Source organism: Heterocephalus glaber, unplaced genomic scaffold (assembly GCF_053883595.1).
Source record: "Heterocephalus glaber isolate CG9 unplaced genomic scaffold, H.glaber_assembly_v1.0 deba00001509, whole genome shotgun sequence".
NCBI lineage: Eukaryota > Metazoa > Chordata > Mammalia > Rodentia > Bathyergidae > Heterocephalus > Heterocephalus glaber.
In genome coordinates this window covers 30,332,069-30,355,840 of record NW_028258325.1, presented here as the reverse complement: position 1 = coordinate 30,355,840, position 23,772 = coordinate 30,332,069, and the positions used below count along the sequence as shown (strand labels likewise).

General features: G+C 35.9%; 1 protein-coding gene across 3 annotated transcripts in view; it reads right to left on the bottom strand.

The window, feature by feature from the left end:
- Nwd2 (NACHT and WD repeat domain containing 2) overlaps positions 1-23,772 on the bottom strand; it is a 183,825-nt gene that overhangs the window by 109,892 nt on the left and 50,161 nt on the right. For 2 of the 3 annotated variants that reach the window (XM_087187439.1, XM_021246683.2), the window contains exon 1: positions 17,624-18,225. The exons of the other annotated variant lie outside the window; for it this stretch is intronic. The gene's annotated coding sequence lies outside the window, so the exon portion shown is untranslated. Of the gene's footprint in view, positions 1-17,623; positions 18,226-23,772 lie in introns of those variants that run through there. 3 annotated transcript variants of the gene reach the window in all.

Sequence of the window (23,772 nt, the reverse complement as noted above, 5' to 3'; positions counted from 1 at the left end):
ATCTTTACATCACAGAAATTAATGCACAGTGTAGAACATAAATAATACTTAATAAATGAATGAGCAAATAGATGCTATTATAGTTGAAACATTAATTAAACCAAACTAAAAATGTTGTCTACAAAAAGTTAATGTAAATGAAAATCCAATATCGTTTCCAAGTAATAGTTGATTATGTGGCAACGTTAGTATTCATGTGTGAATCCAGTTACAAAATATGTGATGGAGTAAGAGACTGTGAGAGCTTAGTGGGTCCTTTTCCAATATGGTTTAGATCTAAAATGTTCCCTAAAATCCTCACGCGTGTGGAAGGTAATTAGATCATGGATCCATCACTGAATGTGCTATTAGGTGTTGGGGTCTGTCTGGCAGAGCTGGGTCACTGGGGGTATGATATGGGAGGGTACATCTCCCTCCCTGGCTCCTCCCCTCACTCTCTGCATCCAGCCAAAATGAGGTAACCAGCTTTCCTCTTCCAGAGCCTTCCACCATGCAATTTTTGCCTTAAGCCAGCAGACTATGGAGTGAAAATGTGAGCTAAAATAAATCTCTCCTCCTATTAGTTGAAGGTGTCAGGTATTTTGTCACAGAGATGAGAAAATGACTGACACATCTCATCAATAAGGAATAATCAGACTCATCAATATTGTCAAAATAACCATTTTAATGTTCTGTTTATCAACCAAAGACTAAATGGATAAAACAAACTGAGAAGAGATGACTCTTGAAAAATATTAGAACTTTGGATAAAAGCAGAGAGTCTGTGGGATTCTGGCTTTGGCTTTTTCCATCCTCCTTTAATAAGAAATCCCTACCCGCACTTCTCTCTGACCCCAGCTCAAAGAAAAGCAATCTGTGAACATGTGACCACCAAAATCTTCATTGTTAAACAAGGCTTACTTGATTAGGACTTAAATTTGAAAGAACTCCATTAGTAGCAGCGGTGATCTCAGAGACAGACAAATGGACAAGCCCAATGGCTCACCTAGCCTGTGGCTTCATCTAAATTTAACAAGATCAAGGAAATAAATAGCCATGGACAACCTTAGCTGCAAATTTCTGGCTAATGGGAAGGTTACACACTAACATGAGAGTGACTAGAACCTGACATTGGGCACATTTACATGGGCATCTGGAACCTTGAGAAAACTTGGTAGGAAGTAAAGGTTGGAATAGATGCAGACACTGTCTAATCTTGCAATGCGTTACCCAACCCTCACAGATCCACAGGCAGAGAGTAGAAACCTTACTTCCTTCAGGTGTCTGAGAAGAAATTCTGGCAATCATTGACTGATCCTAGGGTATGAAAATTGTCTCTGAGTGGGTTCAGATTTTGGAAAGTCATCTGCAAACCAAATCAAGGAAATTATGTTTAAAGAATGAACAGATTTCCCAGACACCTGTGAAACAGCAACTATACTGACATGAATATACCTGTGTGCATGAATGTGTGTGTAGAAAGCCTCATGAGGAGAGAAAAAATAAAAATAAGAAAATTTTGAAGAAACAGTTCCTAAATTTAAAAGATTATATCTATAAGAATTTTTAAAAACACAAATAGGATAAATAGAAGAAGACCTGTATTGGGACACATTCTGGATAAACTGTTGAAACCAAGATAAAGAGAAGAGTGAATTATTACACAGAGAGGAATGACAACACACTTCATGGCTACCTTCTCATCAAAAATGAGTGGAGGCAGAAGGCACAGGGCTACCACAGTCCAAGTACTGAAAAAAGTCAACCAATATTTCTATATCCACAAAGCTTCTTTTTTAAAAAAAGGGAAAATAAAAACATTACCAGATTTAAGAAGACAGAGAAGTTGTTACTTGCATATCTGCAGTGCAGAATATAATAAATAATTTCAAGCTTAGAGGAAATAACAGATACCAATATAGATACTAATATAAATGTAAAGGATTATATAAATTGCAATCCTTTTGGGTAAGTGTCTGTCAGAGGGTGATGTACTGAAAAGACTTGGTGTCCAGCTGATGGCGTGTGGAAACTTTAAAGAATAAAACTTGGTGAGAGGTCGTCCACCAGTGAGGATGTTTTTTAATGGGGAGAAGGGCTCCTGTTGGTCCTTTCATTTGGTTTCCTGGCTCCTAATGTGAGCAGTTTGCTCCACCATGCACTCCTCCCACGATTCACTGCTTCGTGGAGGCCCAAAGCAGGAAACCACTCCATAAAGGACTAGAATGTTCACAACTGTCAATCAAAATAACCTCTGACTCTTTATAAATTAATTGCCTGGGTGTTTCATTACGGTACTGTTAAGCAGATCAACACAGTGTGCAACAATATGCTGCTTATAAGAGACACACTTTAGGTTAAAAAACACAAACAGGTTGAAAGGAAAAATGGATAGAAAAAGATCCAGCATGCAGTAACCAAAAGCAGATTGTATATATTGCTATCAGACAAACTAGGCTTTAAGGAGTACTTCCAGAGGAAAAAAGACCTATCAGATAGCAATTATAATGTATACACATTAATAAACCCTTAAAATATATAATGTAGAAGTTGATAAAATTAAAAGCAGAAATAAATATACCAACAATACCTTGGTAACTCCAATAGCCTATTCATAATAACTGATGAAAAACTAAACAGAAAGTCAATGAGTATATAGAAAACTTGAAGAACAATTTCCCTGATGTTTTGGAAATAATTTGACTTGATTTGTGTAGAAAAAATCCATTCAAAGACAGCAGAATCCACATTCTTTTCTAGTGCTTATGGAATATTTCCCATTGTAGACCATGTGCTAGACCACAAACAAGTCTCATAAGTTTAACATGATTAAATCCAACTATAAGGGAATTGAAAGTATCCAAAATATTTGAAATTGAACAAGATAGTACTCAGACACTAATATGCTAATACACTTCTAAATACTTAACGTTTTTATCCATACATCAAGAAAGAATGTGCAAAAGAAAATGTTTTGAATGGAATGAAATGAAACACATCTCAATAACTATGGAATGAAGGTAAAGCAGTGGTTAGAAATAAAAACTCTATCTTAAACACCCAGAGGAGTCTAAAATCAGTAATATAAGACTCCATATTAAGAAACTAGGGTCTGAGGATTTAGTTCAGTGGTGCCACCGCCTGCCTCATAAGCGCAAGGTCTCGAGTTCGATCCCCGATACCAAAAAAAAAAAGAAAGAAAGAAACTAGGAATGTGAAAGCAAACTGAATTCAAAGTATGCTGAAGGAAGAAAATAAGGAGGATTTAAGTGCAAATCAATAAAATTTAAAAAAGAAAAACATCAAAATTAAAGCCAAACGTTATTTCTTTGAAATAATAATAAATTATAAGCTATTAGGTTCACCAAGAAAAGAAGAAGACAGACATGGTAACAAATTCATGAAGGCTGGGATTTAACACAGTGGTTCTGCTGCCTGTCTCTCAAGTGCAAGGTCCTGAGTTCGATCCCTGGTTCCAAAAAAAGAAAAAAAATTCATGACTGAAAAGAAGCTATAACGACTACTGTAGAAATTAAAAAACTATAAGGTTTTACTTTGAACAATAACTATTTTTAACAAATTAGATAACTCAGATGAAATAAATTCCTAGATACACACACATACAATAACACTGACTCAAGAAGAAAAAGACAATCTGAACATATCTACAACAAATTTAAAAATTAATTTATTTTAAAATCTCATGAAGGAAATCTGACCCTCAGAGGGCAAAGTGGTAGATTATATAAACAATGAAAGAATCCTTTACAAATCCTTTCAGAAAATAGAATACTTCTCAACTTTTTCTGTACGTCTCTCATACTGAACCTTAAGCCAGACAAAGGCATCAAAGGAAAATAACACAAAACAAAACAAGAGGTACAGACCAACACATTCCTCATAAACATAGTGGTAACATTTTCTTCACAAAATATTAATAGACTGAGATCAGATCACACACACTATAATCACATAGGTCTCATTACAGGCATATAAGGTTTGAAAATATTCAAAAATCAATGTAATCTACTATAGTAAAATAAAAACATTCATATGATCATTTAATAAATGGAGAAAAAATGATGAGATTTAATAGTATTAAGAAAAAATGCAGCAAGAAGGAATAAAAAGGAACTTCTTCAAGCTGATAAAGGCATCTACAAGAAACCCTAGAACTGGCACCATGCTTGATAGTGTAAAGAGTAAACATTTCCCCCCTGTGATCAGGAACACTTCCTTCACACTTCAACATTCTACTGGAAGCGCTGGTCAGTGTAATAAAGAAAAAGTATAAATTTATTATCTTTCATATCATCAGTTTATCCAACTACTTAAACAATTTCCAGAAGGAATGCAACTGTTTTATTTCTATACTTTAATACATATCAGAGGGGAAAGTAAGTTATGAAAGACAATGGTGATTTTTGTTTATGTTAATATTGAGAAAATGAAATCTGCACAAAAGTGATATAAACTATTGAAAATGTGGCAGTATTTAACATTTGTCTTTCAAACCTGTTGTATAGCTGGAATCAAACTAAGCAATGCACAGAAGCCAAAGGGACAGGGAAGACTGGAATCCTGGAATGTCGAAGATCTCTGAAGGCAGGTTTTGTTTACATTTCATTAGACCCTGGGAACCTAAATATCATTTTGTCAAGGTGCATAGTAGGTGAAAGACAATGCATTGGACCCTGTGGTAAGGGATAACAGGATGGTAACTGATTTTATTTACACAGAAGCCTTATAACAGGCTATGGCTTCAAAGAGGTGTATCTTCAGTGTGAGGGTAAGGGGAAATAAATCTTCACCAACAAGAAAACATGATGCCATAGCACATGCATTAGGCAGAATAAGAAACAACCTCCACAATATCTGTAATCACAAGCCACAAGAGACTTGTAGGTTTACAGGAAGCACTTACTATACCTGTAGGTCTGACCCATGTCAGGCCTTAAGATTTATGCTGAATTCATAATTTATGATGTTTAAACACTAAATATAAATTATATTACATTTTAAACTTATCTTAAAATACTTGTGGTAATGACCCCTGATGTCTGTGAAGTTAACTTTCTATTAATGACTTCCTGAGTTGCAGCAAACTAAAAGTTCCAAGGAATATGAACACACACACACACACACACACACACGCATGCACACCAATAAATGCACAAGGAAACAAGGCACCAAAAGCACCACCTGAAAAGCAAAAGGCTTTCCCACAAAATTAAAAATGATGAATTTATCTGGAATAAAAGCAAATAATTTGTTTAAAAGAGTAAAAGCAGGCATTGAACACAAAATTAAAGAAACTAAGATAATGAACCAGATTTGAAAAAGAAACTGATACACCTTAAAAAGTGAGTTAACTAGTAGAAAAAATAAATGAACTCTTGGACATAGCAAAACAACTTATTACAACTTATCATATGAAGACCAAGAAATAAAAAATATAAGAGTTAGGAAACAGGTATAATATATACAATCTACTGTATATCTAGAAGCATGGATTAGTGAAAGGAAGAAAGAAATCATGGATAAATATTTCTCAGGTCTGTTGAAAGATACTGATCTTCAGATTCAGGAAAGCCAATAAATTGCAGGCAGAACAGATAGAAATAATTGCACACAAATATGGAAATTCTATTTTATGGTGAAAATGAAGAACCTCCAAACAATTAGCTGATAAAAATAGCCAGAGAAAGAGGCTGATTATATAACATAATGACAGTTATGCTTTCAGCTGACTTGTACTTTAGGATGTCAAAACCGAGATACTTCTGGAAAACATAAGTTATTCAATATTAAAAGAGCACATTCTAGATACAAGGCATTTTTGAGGCACAAATTGGAATTTTAGAGAAGCTATGACCTGAAAAGAATTTAGATGAAAAGTCTGAATTTGATGAAATGGTAGAGTATGATAAATAGGATTATAGAAATACACAAAAGCAAACATTTTGTATGGCAGATTCAACAAAGAGAAACTGGACTGGAGGGACTGCCTTCAAATAAGGATAGCAAATCTACATGAGGTAAGGAGAGCTCATCACAGCAGGAGAGGAGAGTGCCAATGAGAGACATTTCAAGGGAAATAGAGAGATAAAATATAAAAGAAAGGGCAGGCATAATATGGTTCCTAAGGAGAGCTTTCCGTTAGACAACTGAATGGTTAAGTACGAGCTTAGAAAATGCACATACTGTCTAACTCATCTGGATTAAATCACAGAAAACTTTTCAGTAAAACGTGGCTGCACTTCTCTCAACATCTTATCAGTGATTAAAATTTTTTTAAATAAAATAACTATTTCCTCTTATAACCTATAGGTATTATGTGGGCAAGTAGCACCATTACGGTGTTTTCCTGTTGAGTACAAACAATTCAGACAACATTAAATCAAACAAGGTCACTCCATGATGGTGATGGCATATAACAAAAAAACAGGCTTGCTCCATAATCACATTTAGACAAAGCAGAAACAAAAATACTATCCAGACACAAACTCTGAGAAACATCCCCCTCTGCAGAATAGTATGACCTTATCAAATGCATTTATTTTGCTCCATTCCTTCCCCTCCTTGATAACAAATCGTTAACATAAAGAGTCACAAAATTCTCCATTTTCTGATAGCACCCAATCTACAACAAAACATTTCCATTTAACCTCTCCAAAAAAATTAAATGTAAAAACCAATGTTCTCACACTGAGATGCCCACACTTCTTCAAGACATGCTCTCTTCCTCACTGAAGTGAAACAAAACTAAGATTGATCAGCCACTGTTGTATCCTGGGGTCTCTGGCTGGAGGATATCAAAGACTCTATATAGAAAAATTAGGCAGAAACCATTTGAACCAAGTGAACAATTAGCATTACCAGAACCAATATCTGATCCCTTCTGAGAAACAAGGCACTGGGAAGAACACAGCATCATATTTGTAATATTCCTGACAAAAAGCATCATCTAAATCTAATAATGAAGAAACATCAAAACACACTAAGGATATTATAAAAAATAAGTGCTGTATGTTTCTCAAAATCATCAATTTTGACAAAGAAAAAGACTGAGAAACCATAGCTCCTTTATAACGGCAAGAGAGACATGACAGCTGAGTGTAACACACGGTCCAAAATGACTGGGATGACTCTTACACCCTAGTAAGATGAACAGATGAGGTAACACTGAATTAACCTTAGTTTCCTGATTTTGATAATCATATTTTACTTATGTAAGATAATATCATTATTTCTACAAGATACACATTGAATCATTTAGTTGCAAAGAATATACATATGCAACTAAATGATTCAATGTGTATGTTATATGTTAAGATTATTTATAATGCATATGTGATATGATACACTAGATGGGGGACAAAACAAACATAAAATGCTAACCCTTGGGGAGTTTCGGTGAAGGGTATATGGAAATTCTTACTATCCTTGCAATTACTCTGTAAGTGTGAAATTACATTTAATTCTTACGAATTAGAACACATGTTCTACATAGTTCTTATAAACACTGAATTAGCAAAAAATGAAACGTTGCTCCTGGAGAAAATACAAGGAGAGGATCCCATGAGCCTGTGTTCACAACATTTTCATCAGTCAATAATAGTATTATTTTATTTTTTGTGTTTCTGTGTAATGGAAACATTTAATGTGAACTATTCATTAACACTGGCCAACAGCATTATAATTCATGACCAAATAAAACTTATCTCGTACATTTACAGTCTACTTAAAGAACATCATAGTCCTCTCTCAGGAGCCCTGACAGCACTCCAGCACACTATGCTCAGGGACATTTGAAGTGAAATCACTGCCATAAAATAAACAAAAAATGAAAAACGTACATTAAATAGATGGAAAAAGAACCCTGGCTTATAGCATGATAATGGAGACAAGAAGCAGAACATGACTTGGTTCGACCTCAGCTGGGAGTATGAGCATTGGGTCACTCTATGCATACTAGTGAGTAGCCCTGAAAACACCATGAGTACTAATTTTGGTTTTAGAAAAATTTTTAGCAAATGGACAAATTTACAAATATGGAATCTAGTAAAAATAGAGATTATTTCCCTTCTCCACTGTTTGTGAGAGTGCAGACTGGTGAAACCATTGTGGAAATCAGTGTGGAGATTCCTAAAAAAATTAGGATTATGTCCCATTTGACCCAGCTATCCTCTTCTGGGTATCTTTCCAAATATATGCGCTATATGTTTATAGTGACATAGTTTGTAACAGCTATATCTTGGAAACAACCCAAATGCCCATCAACCGATGAATGGATAAAGAAGATACCGTTTTTCTATACAATGGAGCACTACTCAACCATAAAGAAGGATAAATTTGAGACATTTATAGCTAAATGGCTGCACTTTGAAGCTATACTCTTAAGAAAAAATAAACCAGACACACATGTAAATATTGCATTGTCTCTCTGGTGTAAGAAATTGAAAATGTAAATAGGGAAAATGTATAACAGATAATGTGAAATAAAAAATCACTCAAGAGGGGAGAGGGGGAAAGGAAGGAAGGAAAAAGAAAAGAAATGAGAAAAGAAGGAAAAAATGGAAACAGGCTTTTGTAAATAGGGAAGGGGAAGAGAGGTTGAAGGGAAGGGAGGAGAAGGGGAAAAAAAGGAATCAAGATACATCATGCAAAGGTACAAATTCCCTATGATAAATACGATCATTATGTAAATCTAAATTGTACCAATAAAATTAAAAATGACTAAAAACAGACTATTTAAATAAACAGCTAAATATATTTTCTATCAAGAAGACTAGAAAAATGGTAGTAAAACAAAATGAATTGTGGTCAATGGGTATACTATTTAACTCAAGATATTATAGATTTGACAGCTTGACTCAGAAACGCCATAGAGATGTCTGGAAATCAAGGAGTTGATGACAGCCAAATCAGAACAGGAGAAGTTATGCGAATCACTGGTAACATAGCAGGTATTTGAACTCTGCAAAAGGAAAGCCAGATTTTGTGGCTAAACCATAACGCATATAAGGACTAAGCAATTATAAGGAAGAAAGGGAGAATCAAAGCTGCTGTACCAGGAATGGGCCACAGTGAAACCTGTCTTCATTTTGGCATAGATTATCAAGACATATACTAAACTAAAAGTAACATCTGAAAGTTACAATGAGACAAGTTTAACTTACAATGACAGGAAAATTTGACTCATTATGAGCTTTCCATGCGGACTCATTAAGAGCTTCTATGAGATTTGACATTCATAGAAGTATTCAAGTAAGGGTTTCAGGATCATTTACTTGAATCAAAGCATCTAGAATGTGCTTTGGACGATCTTTCTAAACCTGTCTGGTTCAGGTGTTCTATGCCTAATTTTTTGCTGACTCTCTTTTTTAGTGTCTGAAAAAATGATTTTTGTATGTATTACTAGTCATGAAGCAGATCTGGTGTTATCCTTAAACATAGTCAAACCTATTATGTCAGTCAGTTTTCTATCACCACAACAAAATACCTGTGCATAACAATTTAAAGGGGAGGTTTATTTTGGTTCATGGTATAAGGAATCAGTCCATGGTTTCTTGGCTCCCTTGTTTCTGGACTGGCGATGAGGCTGAGCATCATAACAAGGGTGTGGTAGAAGGAAGCTGCCCACCTCATGACAGTCAGCGGTCAGAGAAGAAAAATGCCAGCAAGGAAGGGGGTAGGAACAAAATACACTCTTCAAAGCCATTCTTCCGGAGACCAACTTCATACGATTAGTCCTCATCTCTTAGCTTGTTAAGCTATTAATTGATCAATGGATTAACCCATTGATGAAATTAAGAGTCCTCATGATCCAATCACTTTCCAAAAACTTCTATCTGAACAATGCTACAAGCCTTCAATACATGGGACATTTCACGTTTAAACCATTACACCCATCAAAATAAGCATTTACCCCCCAAATTTTGCATACACAATAACCACAGTCCCTTCTACTGGACTATTTAGAACACAAAAAGGAAGGGAAAAGCCAAATTGCCTCTACAAATGTTTTCACCTTTTCTCTTTGTTTGGTGTTGTAATCTTACTGATGAGCACCAGGTGGGATGGACACTTGGGATGTGATGCACCTTCTTGGCTGCTCCAATGTCAAACTGTCTCATAGTCTTACCAGGCCAAGAAATAAGAAATTGGGACTTATAGATAAGGGGCTTATAAAAACACAGTCTTGGGAATTCCATACTAGATTATGGTCTTTGGTACCAAGGATTTCTCTGAAATAACCCATAACCAACTGCCAATTAGTGGCACATCAGAGATGAAAATATCAAGAGAATAACACTTATCCTCAAACCACCGTGTACATATTTTTCCAGTGGCATAAGGAGGTTCAAGTCATGTTAGAGACTGTCAGAACAAAATTGGAAATTCTCACTTTCTATATCAACTCTGTTATCCCTCCCATTGCGTATCCTCACCTGGCCACACAGCAAGTTCTCATCTCCATTAAGGGTGTGTGAGGTGGAGGCTCCTGGTGGCTGGAGGATTCCTTTGACTTGTGTTCTGCCATTTACCTACACCTATGTAATTGTGCTTTTGATGAATTTACAAGGGGACAAATGTTCAGTAATATCAAATAATAAGGACTAAAGCTCTGATTTTCTGAGGTCCAATTTTTTTTTTATTAATTTTCTTGACAGATTTTAGGTGTACAATATGATGACATTTGTCATTGGGAATCTGTACCTTTACATGATGTATCTTGGTTATTTTTTTCCCCATTCTCCTGCACTCCCATCATTCCCACCACTCCTCCCTATTTACAAAGACTTTGTTTCCATTTGTTCCTTTTCTCACATTTATTCCTTTCCTTTCTTTCTCTTACCCCTTTTAAATCCCCTTCCCCTTTGGAACTTTTCTTCCTATTTCACATTATTTATTATACATTTTGATCCTTATTTACAATTTCAGTTTCTCACATCAGAGAAACTATTCAGTATTTACACATGTGTGTCCTATTTATTTCACTTAAGAGTATGGACTCAATGTGCATCCATTTAATTATAAATGTCTCTAGTTTATCATTCTTTATGGCTGAGTAGTACTCCATTGTATTAAAAAGAAACACATTTTCTTTATCCAGTCTCCAGTTGATGGACATTTGGGCTGTTTCCAAGTTTTAGCTATTACAAACTGTGCCACTGTAAACATGGGTGCACATATTGTCACTGTGGTATGATTCTTTTCATTCTTTTTGGAAGATATCCAGCAGAGGAATAGCTGGGTCAAATGACCTCTAATCATAGGTTTTTGGGTATCTCCATACTTAATTCCACAGTGGTTGCAACAGTCTACACTACCACCAACAATGGAGAAGTGTTCCTTTTTCCCCACAATCCTGCCAGAATTTGTTATGGGTTGATTTCTTGATAGCAGCCATTCTTTCTGGAATGAGGTGGAAGCTCAGCTTTGTTTTCATTTGGATCTCTCAAATGACCAGTGATATTGAACTTTTTTTCATGTGTTTATTTGCTATTACTGCTTCTTTGTGTGTGAAACGTCTGTTCATTTCAGGTGCCAATTTTTGGATTGGGTCTTTAAATTTGAGAGGTCTGACTTTTTAAGTTTTTTATGTATTCTAGATAGTAGACCTTTTTCTGAGGAACAAACAGCTGGTAAAATATTTCCCCACATCGTGCATTGTCTCTTCATGCTGCTGGTGTTTTCTCTTTCTGTATAGAAGCTTTTTAATAAGATGAAATTTCAGTTGTTGATTTTTTTGTGCTAGTTCACCTGCAACTGAGGTTTTGTTCATGATATCTTTTCCCACACCAACGTCTTCAAGAGTTCTACCTAGCCTCTCTTCCAGCCAGTTTAATATTTTTATCTTTAATCCACTTTGATTTTAGTTTAATGCATGGTGAGAGACATAGGTCTAGTTTTAATCTTTGGCAAGTTGAAACCCAATTTTTCCAGCACCATTTATTAAACAGGCTATATTACCCCCAGTGAGGGTGTTTAGCTTCTTTGTCAAAGATGAGTTGGCTGAGTATGTCTGGAGTTGTTTCTGCATCTTCTAGTTTGTTCCACTGATCTTCAAGTCTGTTTCTTTGACAGTACCATGCCATTTTTATCACAATAGCTTTGTAGGATAGTTTCAAATTGGGGACTGTGATACTCTCTACCTTGTCTCTGTTCCCCAGAATTGCTTTTGCTATTCTAGGTCTCTTCTTGTTCCAAATGAATTTCTGGATTGTTTTCTCAAGTTCTGTGAAGTATACTGTTGGAATTTCAATTGGGATTGAATTGAATCTATATAATAATTTTGGAAGTATGGTCAATTTCACTATGATGGTTCTTCCTAGCCAGAAACAAAGAATGTCATTCCATTTTCTGATGTTCTCTTCGATATCTTCTTTCAGAGTGCTATAGTTTTGAGAGTAGAGGTTTTTGATTTCTTTTGTTAGGTCAATTCCTAGGTATTTCCTAGGAATTCATTCATAGGGTTTTTTTTTTATGCTATTGTTAAAGGAGTTGTTTCTCCTGTTCTTCTCTCAGTGAGTCTGTTGTTCCTGTACAGGGAGGCTATTGATTTTTGTGTGTTGACCTTGTATCCAGCTATTCTACTGAATTTGGTAATTAAGTCTAGAAGACTTTTGTTGGAGTTCTTGGGGTCTTCTATATAGAGTTTCATATCATTTGCAAATAATTACAATTTGACTTCATTTCCTATCTTTATTCTTTTTATTTCTTTCTCTTGTCTAATTGCTGTGGCTAATGTTTCTAGAATTATATTGAAGAGGAGTGGTGATAGTGGACATCCTTGTCTTGTTCCTGATTTAGTGTGAAGGATTTCAGTTTTTGACCATTTAGTATGATACTGGGTGTTGGTTTTTCATAGAGGGCTTTTATCAGATTGAGACAGAGACTATCTATTCCAATTTTCTGTAGGTTTTTTTTTTTATCATGAATGGCACTGGATTTTGGCGAATTTTTTTCTGCATCTATTGAGATGATCATAGGGTTCTTGTCATTGGCTCTGTTAATATACTGTATTACATTGATTGATTTGCGTATATTAAACCATCCCTGCATCCCTGGGATGAATCCCACTTGGTCAGGCTGCATTATTTTTTGATGATCTTCTGAATTCTGTTTGCCAGTATCTTTTTGAGGATTTTTGCATCTGTGTTCATTAGGGAGATTGGCCTCTAGTTCTCTGTTTCCACTGGGTCTTTCTGTGCTTTTGGAATCAAGGTGATGTTTGCATCCAGGAATGAATTTGGGAGTATTGCTTCCCTTTCTATTTCATTGAAGAGTTTAAAGAGTAGTGGCAATAGTTCTTCTCTAAATGTTTTGCAGAATTCAGTAGTAAATCCATCAGGACCTGACCTTTTCTTCACTGGTAAGTTTTAATTAGGTTTCCAATTTCATTGATTGATAATGGGTTGTTTAGAATTTTTAGGTCTTCATGCAACTTTGGTAATTCATATTTATGTAGAACTGCCCTTCTCTTCTGTGTTTTCCATCTTATTGGCATATAGGTTCTCCAAGTAGGTACTGATGATCCTCTAGATTTCTGCTGGGTCTGTTGTAATTTTACCATTTTCTTTGCAAATCACATGGATTTGAGCCTTTTGCTTCCTGTCATTATAAGGCTGGCTAAGGGTTTGTCAATTTTCTTTATTCTTTCAAAGAACAAACTCTTTGCTTCATCGCTTTTTTGTACTGTTCTCTTAGTCTCCATTGCATTGATTTCAGCTCCAATCTTTATAATTTCCTCCCTTATATAAGCTTTGGGTTTGTCTTGCTCTGCTTTTTCTAGAAGACTGAGTTTCAGCATTAGGTTGTTTAATTGAGCTTGTACCATTTTCCTAATGTGAGTACTCACTGCTATAAATTTCCCTTGTAAGACTTCTTTCATTTTGTTCCATAGATTCCAATATGTTGTACTGGCATTGTCATTTAATTGTAGAAACTTTCTGATCTCTTCTTTAATTTCTGTGACTCATTGGTTGTTCAGAAGTGTGTTGTTCAATTTCCATGTGCTTATGAAATTCTTATGGTTTCTTTTACTATGGAATTCCAATTTCATTGCACTATGATCTGATAACATACAGGAGATAACTTCAATTCCTCTGCATTACTAAATATGTTCCATGAGCAAGTATGTGGTCTATTTTGCAGAACGACCCATGTGCAGTTGAAAAGAATGTGTATTCTGATTTTGTGGGGTGGAACACTGTAAACATGTTAAGTCCATTTGTTTAAGAGTTTGGCTGAGTTCTAGCATTTCATTGTTTATTGTCTAGTTGATATATCTATTTGTGACAGTGTGATATTGAGGTACCCCACTACTACTGTATTAGTGTATATTTGATTTTTCATGTCTGTTAATATTTGTTTTATATAGTTGGGCTCACTACTATTTGGTGCATATATATTTATGGTTGTCATCTGTTCTTCTTGGATTTTTCGCTTTACAAGGATGTAGTGGCCTTCTTTGTCTCTCTTAATTAGTGTTGGTCTGAAATCCATTTGATCTGCAAATAGGATAGCTACTCCTGCTTTTTTACGAATTCCTGTCATGCGGAGTATTGCTTTCCATCCTTTAACTTTCAGTCTATGCATTTCTTTTTGAATTGTGTTTCTTATGTGCAGAATATTGTTGGATCCTGATTCTTTACCCATTCTGCCAGTCTCTTTCTTTTGATTGGTGAATTGAGACCACTAATGTTGATGGTATAATTTATTATGTATTGACTTCATTGTCATGACTCTTTCCTGTTGTTGGATTCTCCACTTTTGTGTTTAATTTCTTTGTGTCTTGCCTGATGGATTCATTCTGGTGAGCTTTGTGGGGTTGTGACCCTTATTGCCTTTTTGTAGGATACTGTTTAAAATTTTTTGGAGTGCTGATTTGATATTCATGAAGTTCCTCAGATGTTCATCATAAAAGTATCTTATACTCCATCGATTTTGAAAGATAGTTTTGCAGGGTACATCAGTCTGGCTTGGAGGTTGTTTTCCTTCCGGGCTTGAAATATTTCACTCCAGGCTCTCCTTGACTTAAGGGTTTGTGTTGAGAAGTCTGCTGTGATTCTGATGGGCTTTCCTTTTTATGTGATTTGTTTCTTTTCTGTAACTGATTGTTGTAGTTTGTTCTTCTCTTGGGTTTCTGCAATCTTGACTATTATATGGCTAGGTATAGATTTTTTTGATCATGGCTAGTTGGTTTCTTACATGCTTCATTTATCTGTTTGTGAAATTCTTTTTCCCTGCTTAGGAAGTTTTCTACCATTACTTCTGTGAACAGTTTTTTTTTTTTATGTCATTTTCACTCCCTCGTGATTCTTCATTGACTTGGATCAGTCTTATGTTATTCTTCTTTGCATCGTCTAGCAGCTGCTAGATTGATTTATCATGGTCCCTTACTATTTTTAGAAGTCTTTTTTTTTTTCCTGGTCATTTGTTGCAATCTTGATTTCTATATCTGATAGTCTGTCCTCACATTGGCTCATTCTGCTGCATAAACTATCAGTGGAGTTTTTAATCTCCTGCATATTTGTTTGCATCTGCTTTATGGATTCTATTTGTTTCCTATGCTGAGATTCCACCATGTTTCTCAGTGCTTCTATTTTTTTACCTGTCTCTTCTCTAGAGTTATTAATCATGTCTTTCACTATGGACACATTCTCTGTTGTTATCTGAGAAATTATTTCTTCTTTTTTTTTTGGTACCGGGGATTGAACTTGGGTCCTTGCGCTTGTGCAGCAGGCAGCGAGAGAAATTATTTCTTGTTTTATTTTTTCCAGCTCCTCTTCCTTTGCCAGTTCAGGGAGTCCAGGTGGTTGAGTATCAGACTTCAATTTCCTTGCCCCTTGAGGTTGCCTTTGGTGATCTGAGAGTCTGGTTTTGAGTCTTGCTTACATGTCTTCTCATTTCAACAGATGCAGTCTGATGCACCTTTTTTGAAGTGACTCTTAGCTTGCCCAGTGGGCTTCAATTCTCAGCAAGCCTTGCAGAGGCCTTCTCTCTGCTGCTCACCATTGGGCCAATTCCTGGGTTCAGATTGATGGCTTTCTGGATCCCTGCACTGTGCTGTTACCCATGCAGGTGTCTGGCTGAGGCCTGCATTCCTGCACATGCGTTTTCCAAGTGGGACTTTGACTGGAGCCTGTGCACCCAAGATGCTGTTGTTAGGCAGGCTTCTGGCTAGGGTCTGTGCACACTTACAGATGGTATCTAGGTGGTCAACTGGATCTCCGATTTTTTTTTAATGTAGTGTCCTAGGCTTCACATTTGTTAAGTATTAAATAGTACTACATGGTTTGCAACAGCTGGTAAAAATAACAGCAGTTGAAGGCTTATTCCACAATAAAAATGAAGCACTTCGAGACTTTAACATTGTCAGTAGAAGCAAATATTCATTCTTTATATAAATTCATTTCATTATACACTATCAATATAATTCTCCAAATAAAAACAGAATCTAGTATCTGGTTATAAAATAATCCTCAAAATGTACAAATCATGTAGATATGAACTTTAAACAGTTAATATAATGTACTGTATACCACCAGAGAAGAAAGTAATTAATCGATTTTGGCAACATGTGAAATATCAAACTGGTAAACATTCCTATCTTATAATTAATATTTTCCAATGAGCTGGAAAAGTAGACTATATTGTAGTTGTCATTCTTGTTCTTACAAAATTATTCCTGATTAAGACACTAATAGTTTTAAAAATAATTTCTGTAACACCTGCTTTTGGGAACAAACATAGTTTTGATTTGTTAGATATGACTAATGAATCATATTATTAGCATGTATACATCCCATACTTGTCACATTAAAAAGATTTGTCTTAGGAGATACAGAGTATCAGTGGATAGGGTAGGGGTGGATTTCTTATATCCTCTGTAAGTACCCTGCAGCAAGGCAGTCAGCATCCAATGGAAAAATAGTGACACAAATACATATATAGTGAGAGTATGTGGTATTAAGTTACTTTTTAATGGAGAAAGAGAAAGATTGAGTTTGAGACAGATTTTCCAACTAATTCCATGTGAAAATTGAAGGAGATAAAAAAATCAACAAATACTTGTTCAAACAAACTATTTTGTTTACAAATTAAGTTCCCATGCTAGCCCACTGACAACTGACTGGACATGGACTAGTTGCTGAAATTTTCAAAACATAGATTTAGTTTGTTTAATAGGTATAGATATTTTAGAGAATGCAGTTTGGATTTCCCAGTACCTCATAATACCTATGTCTCGGAAACCTGGAGTTGGAGTTGAGCTGGATAAATTTTTAGGGCTGCTAGACAAAATACATTAGATTGGGTGATTTAGAAAAAATAAAAATGTTAGAGACACTAGAAACTTATTTCTCACAGTTCTGGAAGGTGGACAGTTCAAGCTTAAGGGGCCAGCAGATTCGGTGTCCAGTAAAAGGTCATTCTGTGCTTCAATGGACAGCACCACTTAGCACAGGCTCACTTGGCAGAAGAGGTCAAAGGGCTGAGGGTGCTCCTTTCACTAATTCCATTATGACAGCATCTGAATGACTTAGTCACCTGTTAACAGCCCCAACTCTTAATACTCTCACATGGGTGATTAAGTTTCAACAGGACTTTGGTGGTGGAGGGCAGATTCACTGACCTTAGTTCCCTGCATGGATCTTTGGAGCAGCTCGGATTTTCACTTGGCAATGCACTTCCCAAGGGAATGAACATCCTAAGGGGAGAATTCATAACATGTTCTAAGGGCAAGGCTCTTGGAACTACCTGAAGATTGATAAGTCTAGTTTTAGCAGCATTTGAAAAACATCTAATGCTGTGTGACCATATTGTGATAACCGACTAAAGTGCTCTTCTGGAGGAGTTTCTGGGTCTGAGGTGTCTCCTCACATTCAGATGGTATTTCCTGTATTTTCAAGTAATGGCCTAAAGTGTAAAAGGAGGTTAAAAGTGTAACTTAATTCCAGGTATACGATGATGGCTCCTGGACTTTAACATTTTGGAGTAAGTTTAAACACTTTGATCACTAAATATTTATGAATGGTCTGATCACTAAAAAAATGAGTTATCTTAGTTCAGTCACACCATATAAAGAATACTGATCCAGTTTTACACAAAAGAAGACAGAAAAACAAAACAGAATTCTTACTAAAGCTATCTTTTCACTAACACATTTATGAATAATACATTACTATTATTAGTATGAAATTCTAACTACTACTCACAGCCTTTAGCTGTAAAGGTTTCCTTTTAATCCATTAAAAGATATTTTCACTTTACTTTTCCCCAAAGTATCAATAGTGAATGTTATAAAAATACTTTAGCATTTACTTTAAAATAAAATATTCAACACTCAATGCTTTCATGGAACATTTTTCCTTAAAAATCCATTATGCTAAAAGTAAATATCTTCTGGAGCCCAATAGATTGATGTAATTAAAATTAAATTTAAAAAAAAAGTAATGGATATTATATCAGCAATGGCATGGAATTCAGTGCAGCAGCTCAATCATTGTGGATTTTTTCCTATATAATCTTATCTGGGATGAATAAAGTGTTTTATGCGAAGGTTTTTTTTTTGAAGTCTCACAACAATCTTCAGACTGGACTATATGTTTTGTTATGGTTATTTAATCATTTTATTACAAATTATTAAACAATGCAAGAAAATCCAAAAGCTACATAAGGAAGAACTTGGCCACATTTATTTTTAAAATCCTGAACTGACAATTCATGATGCCCTCCTGTGAGTGTGGTGGGCTGTATGTCCTGGACTGATTTCAAGTCTCTGATAGTGAAGGCTACAACTGGACCATTGGTGGAAGGATCCCTGTAATTTCTTTTAGGTTTATTCTCAGGAATTCTAGACTAGACAGAGCTGCATATTTGAAGAAGTCCTGTCAAACTAAAACCTTATGCTATCATTCCTTAAGTCTAGTACAACCCCAACTTTAGGTTAAATTCAAAAAGCTAATCTAAAAAGTCATTAATCTGAGGAGTGAAGAGGATAATGGCTCAACCCATCAACCACTTTTTAATTCTCAAGAAAAATGCTTAGGAATCTGCTTCGCTTAGCCCATCGTCTTTCCAGCCTTCACTTTTATCACTCCCCTCCTCAATTTCTGTGTTTTACTGCCATTGTTTCAATATGCCATCCATTTCCTCCTTGTCTCCACATGTCTGTACCTGACTCCAGCATGTCCTCCTACCCTACTCTAAGCTTGACCTTTAGAATAAGTTGAAAGGCAATTTCTGCCAAGAAACCATCTATGCCCTCCCAACAGGCCTACAGAACCTCCATGAAACTGTACTTCTGCTTAGTAATCTTCCATTAAGGGACAAGCAAGGGACATTGCCTTCACCTCTACTCTGCAGATTTTCAGGACAGCAACCATGCTGTCTTATTTAGAGCAGAATCCCCATTTCTGGCACAGGGCCAGCCACGTAGTATGGCTCAATATTTTCAAACACAATAAATGAATAATAGTTATTGATTTATATACAATCTACTATATCGAGACATACATAATGTTCTAGTCATTTTGGTATCCCCAAGTCTAGCCTAGTACCCAGTCAATAGTAAGCCCTTAATAAATATTGGCTAAATTTGCTTTTGAAATGGTCTGCATAACTAGCTTCCTAAGGACAAATCTGTATGAAGATATTTGGGGGCCTCTATGTCCTTAGCTTACCTGGCAGTTGGGAGAAAGAACTTTGAGGATGATTGGATTATTAGGGAGAAAGACTATGAGTCATTAGAAGAGAGCCCCAGAAAGTTACACCAATGTAAAAATGGAAAATATTATTGGTCATTTGACCATTAGGCAGGGTAGCTACCCTTGGTCAAATCAAACAACAATTCTGGAGAAAAAAGTTTACAGATTACTCCGTGCTTGAAATTAATTTATGTTGAAAAAAATTGAACAGTGTTTGTCTCTAGAGGTAAGGATAGGACCTAACTTGGAAAAAAGGGTGATGAGAATGCTCTATAATGGAGGTCTGGGTCATAATGATATAGGTATTTGATAAACACATCAAATGTACATTCAGGATGAATACATTTTACTGTACATACATTTTACCTCAAAAGATACACAGAGAACTACAAACAAATATTGTACTCTAATGAAATGCACACTGGAATGTTATCTGGAGTGTACTGATGACTGCAATTTACTTTGAAATGTATGCAAGAAGGGACAGATGGAAAGCTAAACATATTAGTCACATTCCCATCACTGGGACACCATACACAATTTAAAGGAAGAAGTCTAGTTTGGCTCAGAGTTTCCATGAATTGCCTGGCTCTAAGGCAGACATATCACAGTAGAAGGGCATGGCAGAGCAAAGCTACTTAGTTCAGAGCAGGTGGGAAGACAGCAGGGGAAGAAACGCAGCAAAGAAGCAGTCAAGGACCATATATATAGAACCGAAGGTCTAGCATTCATGACCTACCCAAACATATACAGAAATGTGCTTCCCTAATCCCCTGAGGATTTCTTAATCCAGTCAAGTTGACACATCATGATTAACAGTCACAATAAAGCACACATGCAAAATGTTAATTGTAGACTCTAGATGGTGAGTTATGTATTTGTTATTCTTTCAGTATTCTAGGATGTTCAAAAATCTTCATTACAAAGCACTACAAAAAAATGAACAGAGAAAAAGAAAAAGGTTGATTTGCCTCATTTAGATTCAAGCACATTAGCATTCAAAAGCTAACAACTGAGTTGTGCCAGTATCTATTCAGTAAGCATTTATAGAATTCATAGTATGTACAGAAGTTGTTTTCAACACAATAAAGAAAATGGACTGAAGTTTAGATCTCTTGGAGTACATATTTTTATAATGATTTTAAGAGGGCTTCCTCCAAACATGGGGAAAAAGGTGTTGAGGGAAAGGGGCTTACTAGCAGACAAAGAGGCTACACTATACTAGTTTCAGGACCAAAACCATCCTGGAAGGGAATAATATACTGTGGGGCATTAAATGGATTAATGCATTGTGCACCAGAATGAGGAGTAAGCCACTTAAAATACCAACACGTTCAGCTGAGATCATTTTTATGCATGGTGTTGAATTAACATGCTTTCCAAAGCAGAAAGAATCGGTGTCTTTGATCTTCTTCTTCTTTTTTTTTTTTTGTTAAATTCTTTTATTGGTACATTTTAGGTATACAATACAATTACATTTCTCATTGGGAATTGTACCTTTACATAATGCATCTTGGTTCTTATTTTTTCCCCATTCCTAGCCCTCCCTTCACCCCCTCCACCCTTCCCTATTTACAAAGATTTTATTTCCATTTTTTTCCATTTCTCAGCATTTTTCCTTTCCCTTCTTTCCTTTCCCCTGCCCCTCCCACTATCCGTACCCCTTGGGACCTTTTCTTCCTATTTTGCATTATCGATTATTCATTCCAATCATTGGTACATTTTAGGTACACAATATAATGACATTTATCATTGGAAATTTGCACCTTTACATAATCTCTCATGGTTCTTATTTTTCGCCCTTGCCGAGCCCTCCCTTCAACACCTCCATTCCTCCCTATTTACAAAGATTTTGTTCCTATTTTTCCATTTTCTCATATTAATCCCATTCCCTTCTATCCTTTCCCCTAGCCCTCCCACTTCTGCCCCTTTGCCCCTTTTTTTCCTATTTCACAATACCTATTATACATTTTAGTCCTTATTTACACTTTCAGTTTCTCACACCAGAGAAACTATTTGGTATTTATATATGTGTGTCCTGTTTATTTCACTTAAGAGTATGGACTCAATGTGCATCCACTTAGCTATAAATGTCTCTAATTTCTCATTTTTTATGGCTGAGTAGTACTCCATTTTTAAAACAACCACATTTTCTTTATCCAGTCTCCAGTTGATGGGCATTTGGGCTGTTTCCAAGTTTTAGCTATCACAAACTGTGCTACTATGAACATAGGAGCACATAAATCACTGTAGTATGATTCTTTTAATTCTCTGGGGAAGATTCCCAGCAGTGGAATAGCGGGGTCAAATGGGACTTCCAGTCCTAGATCTTTGAGGTATCTCCATACTGATTTCCACAGTGATTGCACCAGCCTACACTCCCACCAGCAGTGGAGAAGGGTTCCTCTTTCCCCACAGCCCCACCAGCATTTGTTATTGGTTGATTTCATGATAGCAGCCATTCTTTCTGGAGGTGGAATCTCAGCATTGTCTTCATTTGCATCTCTTGAATGACCAGTGATGTTGAACATTTTTTCATGTATTTATTTGCTATTTCTACTTCTTTGTCTGAGAAATGTCTGTTCATTTCAGATGCCCATTTTTGGACTGGGTCTTTAAATTTGGGAGGTCTGATCTTTTTAAGTTCTTTATAGATTCAAGATAGTAGACCTTTCACTGAGGAGAAGCAGGTGAAGATTTTTTCCCACATTGTGGGTTGTCTCTTCACACTGCTGGTGGTTTCTCTTGCTGTGATGAAGCTTTGTAATAAGAAGAGACCCCACTTGTTGACTGTTTGTGCTAGTTCACAGGCAACTGAGGTTTTGTTCATAAAATCTTTTCCTACACTGATGTCTTCAAGAGTTCTATGTAACCTCTGTTCCAACTGGTTCAGAGTTTCTATTTTAATATTTAAATCTTTACTCCATTTTGATTTTATTTTAGTGCATGGCAAGAGATATAGGTCTAGGTTTAATCTTTGGCAAGTTGAAAGCCAATTTTTCCAACACCATTTATTAAAGAGGCTATCTTTCCTCCAGTGAGGGTGTTTGGCTCCTTTGTTGAAGATGAGATGGCTGAGTGTGTCTGGAGTTGTTTCTGCATCTTCTAATCTGTTCCACTGATCCTCAGGTCTGTTTCTTTGCCAGTACCATGCTGTTTTTATCACAGTAGCTTTGTAGTGTAGTTGCAGGTTGGGGATTGTGATACCCCCTGCCATGTCTCTGTTACCAAGAATTGCTTTTGCTATTCTGGGTCTCTTGTTGTTCCAAATGAATTTTTGGACTGTTTTCTCAAGGTCCATGAAGTATGCTGCTGGGATCTCAACTGCAATTGCATTAAATCTACATAGTGGTTTTGGAAGTATGGCCATTTTCACTCTATTAATCCTTCCTACCCAGGAGCAGGGGATGTCTGTCCATTTTCTGATATCATCTTCAATCTCTCTTTTCAGAGTGCCATAGTTTTCAGAGAAGAGGTCTTTGATTTCTTTCATTAGGATGATTCCTAGGTATTTCAGTTTTTTGGATGCTGTTGTGAAAGGAAATATTTGCTCTATTTCTCTTCTCAGTGAGTCTGTCATTCATGTAGAGGAAAGCTATTGATTGTTGTGTGTTGACCCTGTAACCAGCTACTTGACTGAATTTGGTTATTAAGTCTAGAAGACTTTTGGTGGAGTTCTTGGGGTGTTCTATATAGAGTATCATGTCATCTGCAAATAATGACAATTTGACTTCTTCATTTCCTAACTTTATTCCTTTTATTTCTTTCTCTTGTCTAATTGCCGTGGCTAATATTTCCAAAACTATATTGAACAAGAGTGGTGACAGTGGACATCCTTGTCTTGTTCCTGATTTTGGTGTGAAGTATTTCAGTTTTTGACCACTTAGTATGATACTGGCTGTTGGTTTTTCATAGATGGCTTCTATCAGTTTGAGGCAGAGACCATCTATTCCAATTTTTTGTAGGGTTTTTACCATAAATGCATGTTGGATTTTGTCAAATGCTTTTTCTGTGTCTATGGAGAAAATCATATGGTTTTTATCCTTGGCTCTATTGATATAGTGTATTACATTGA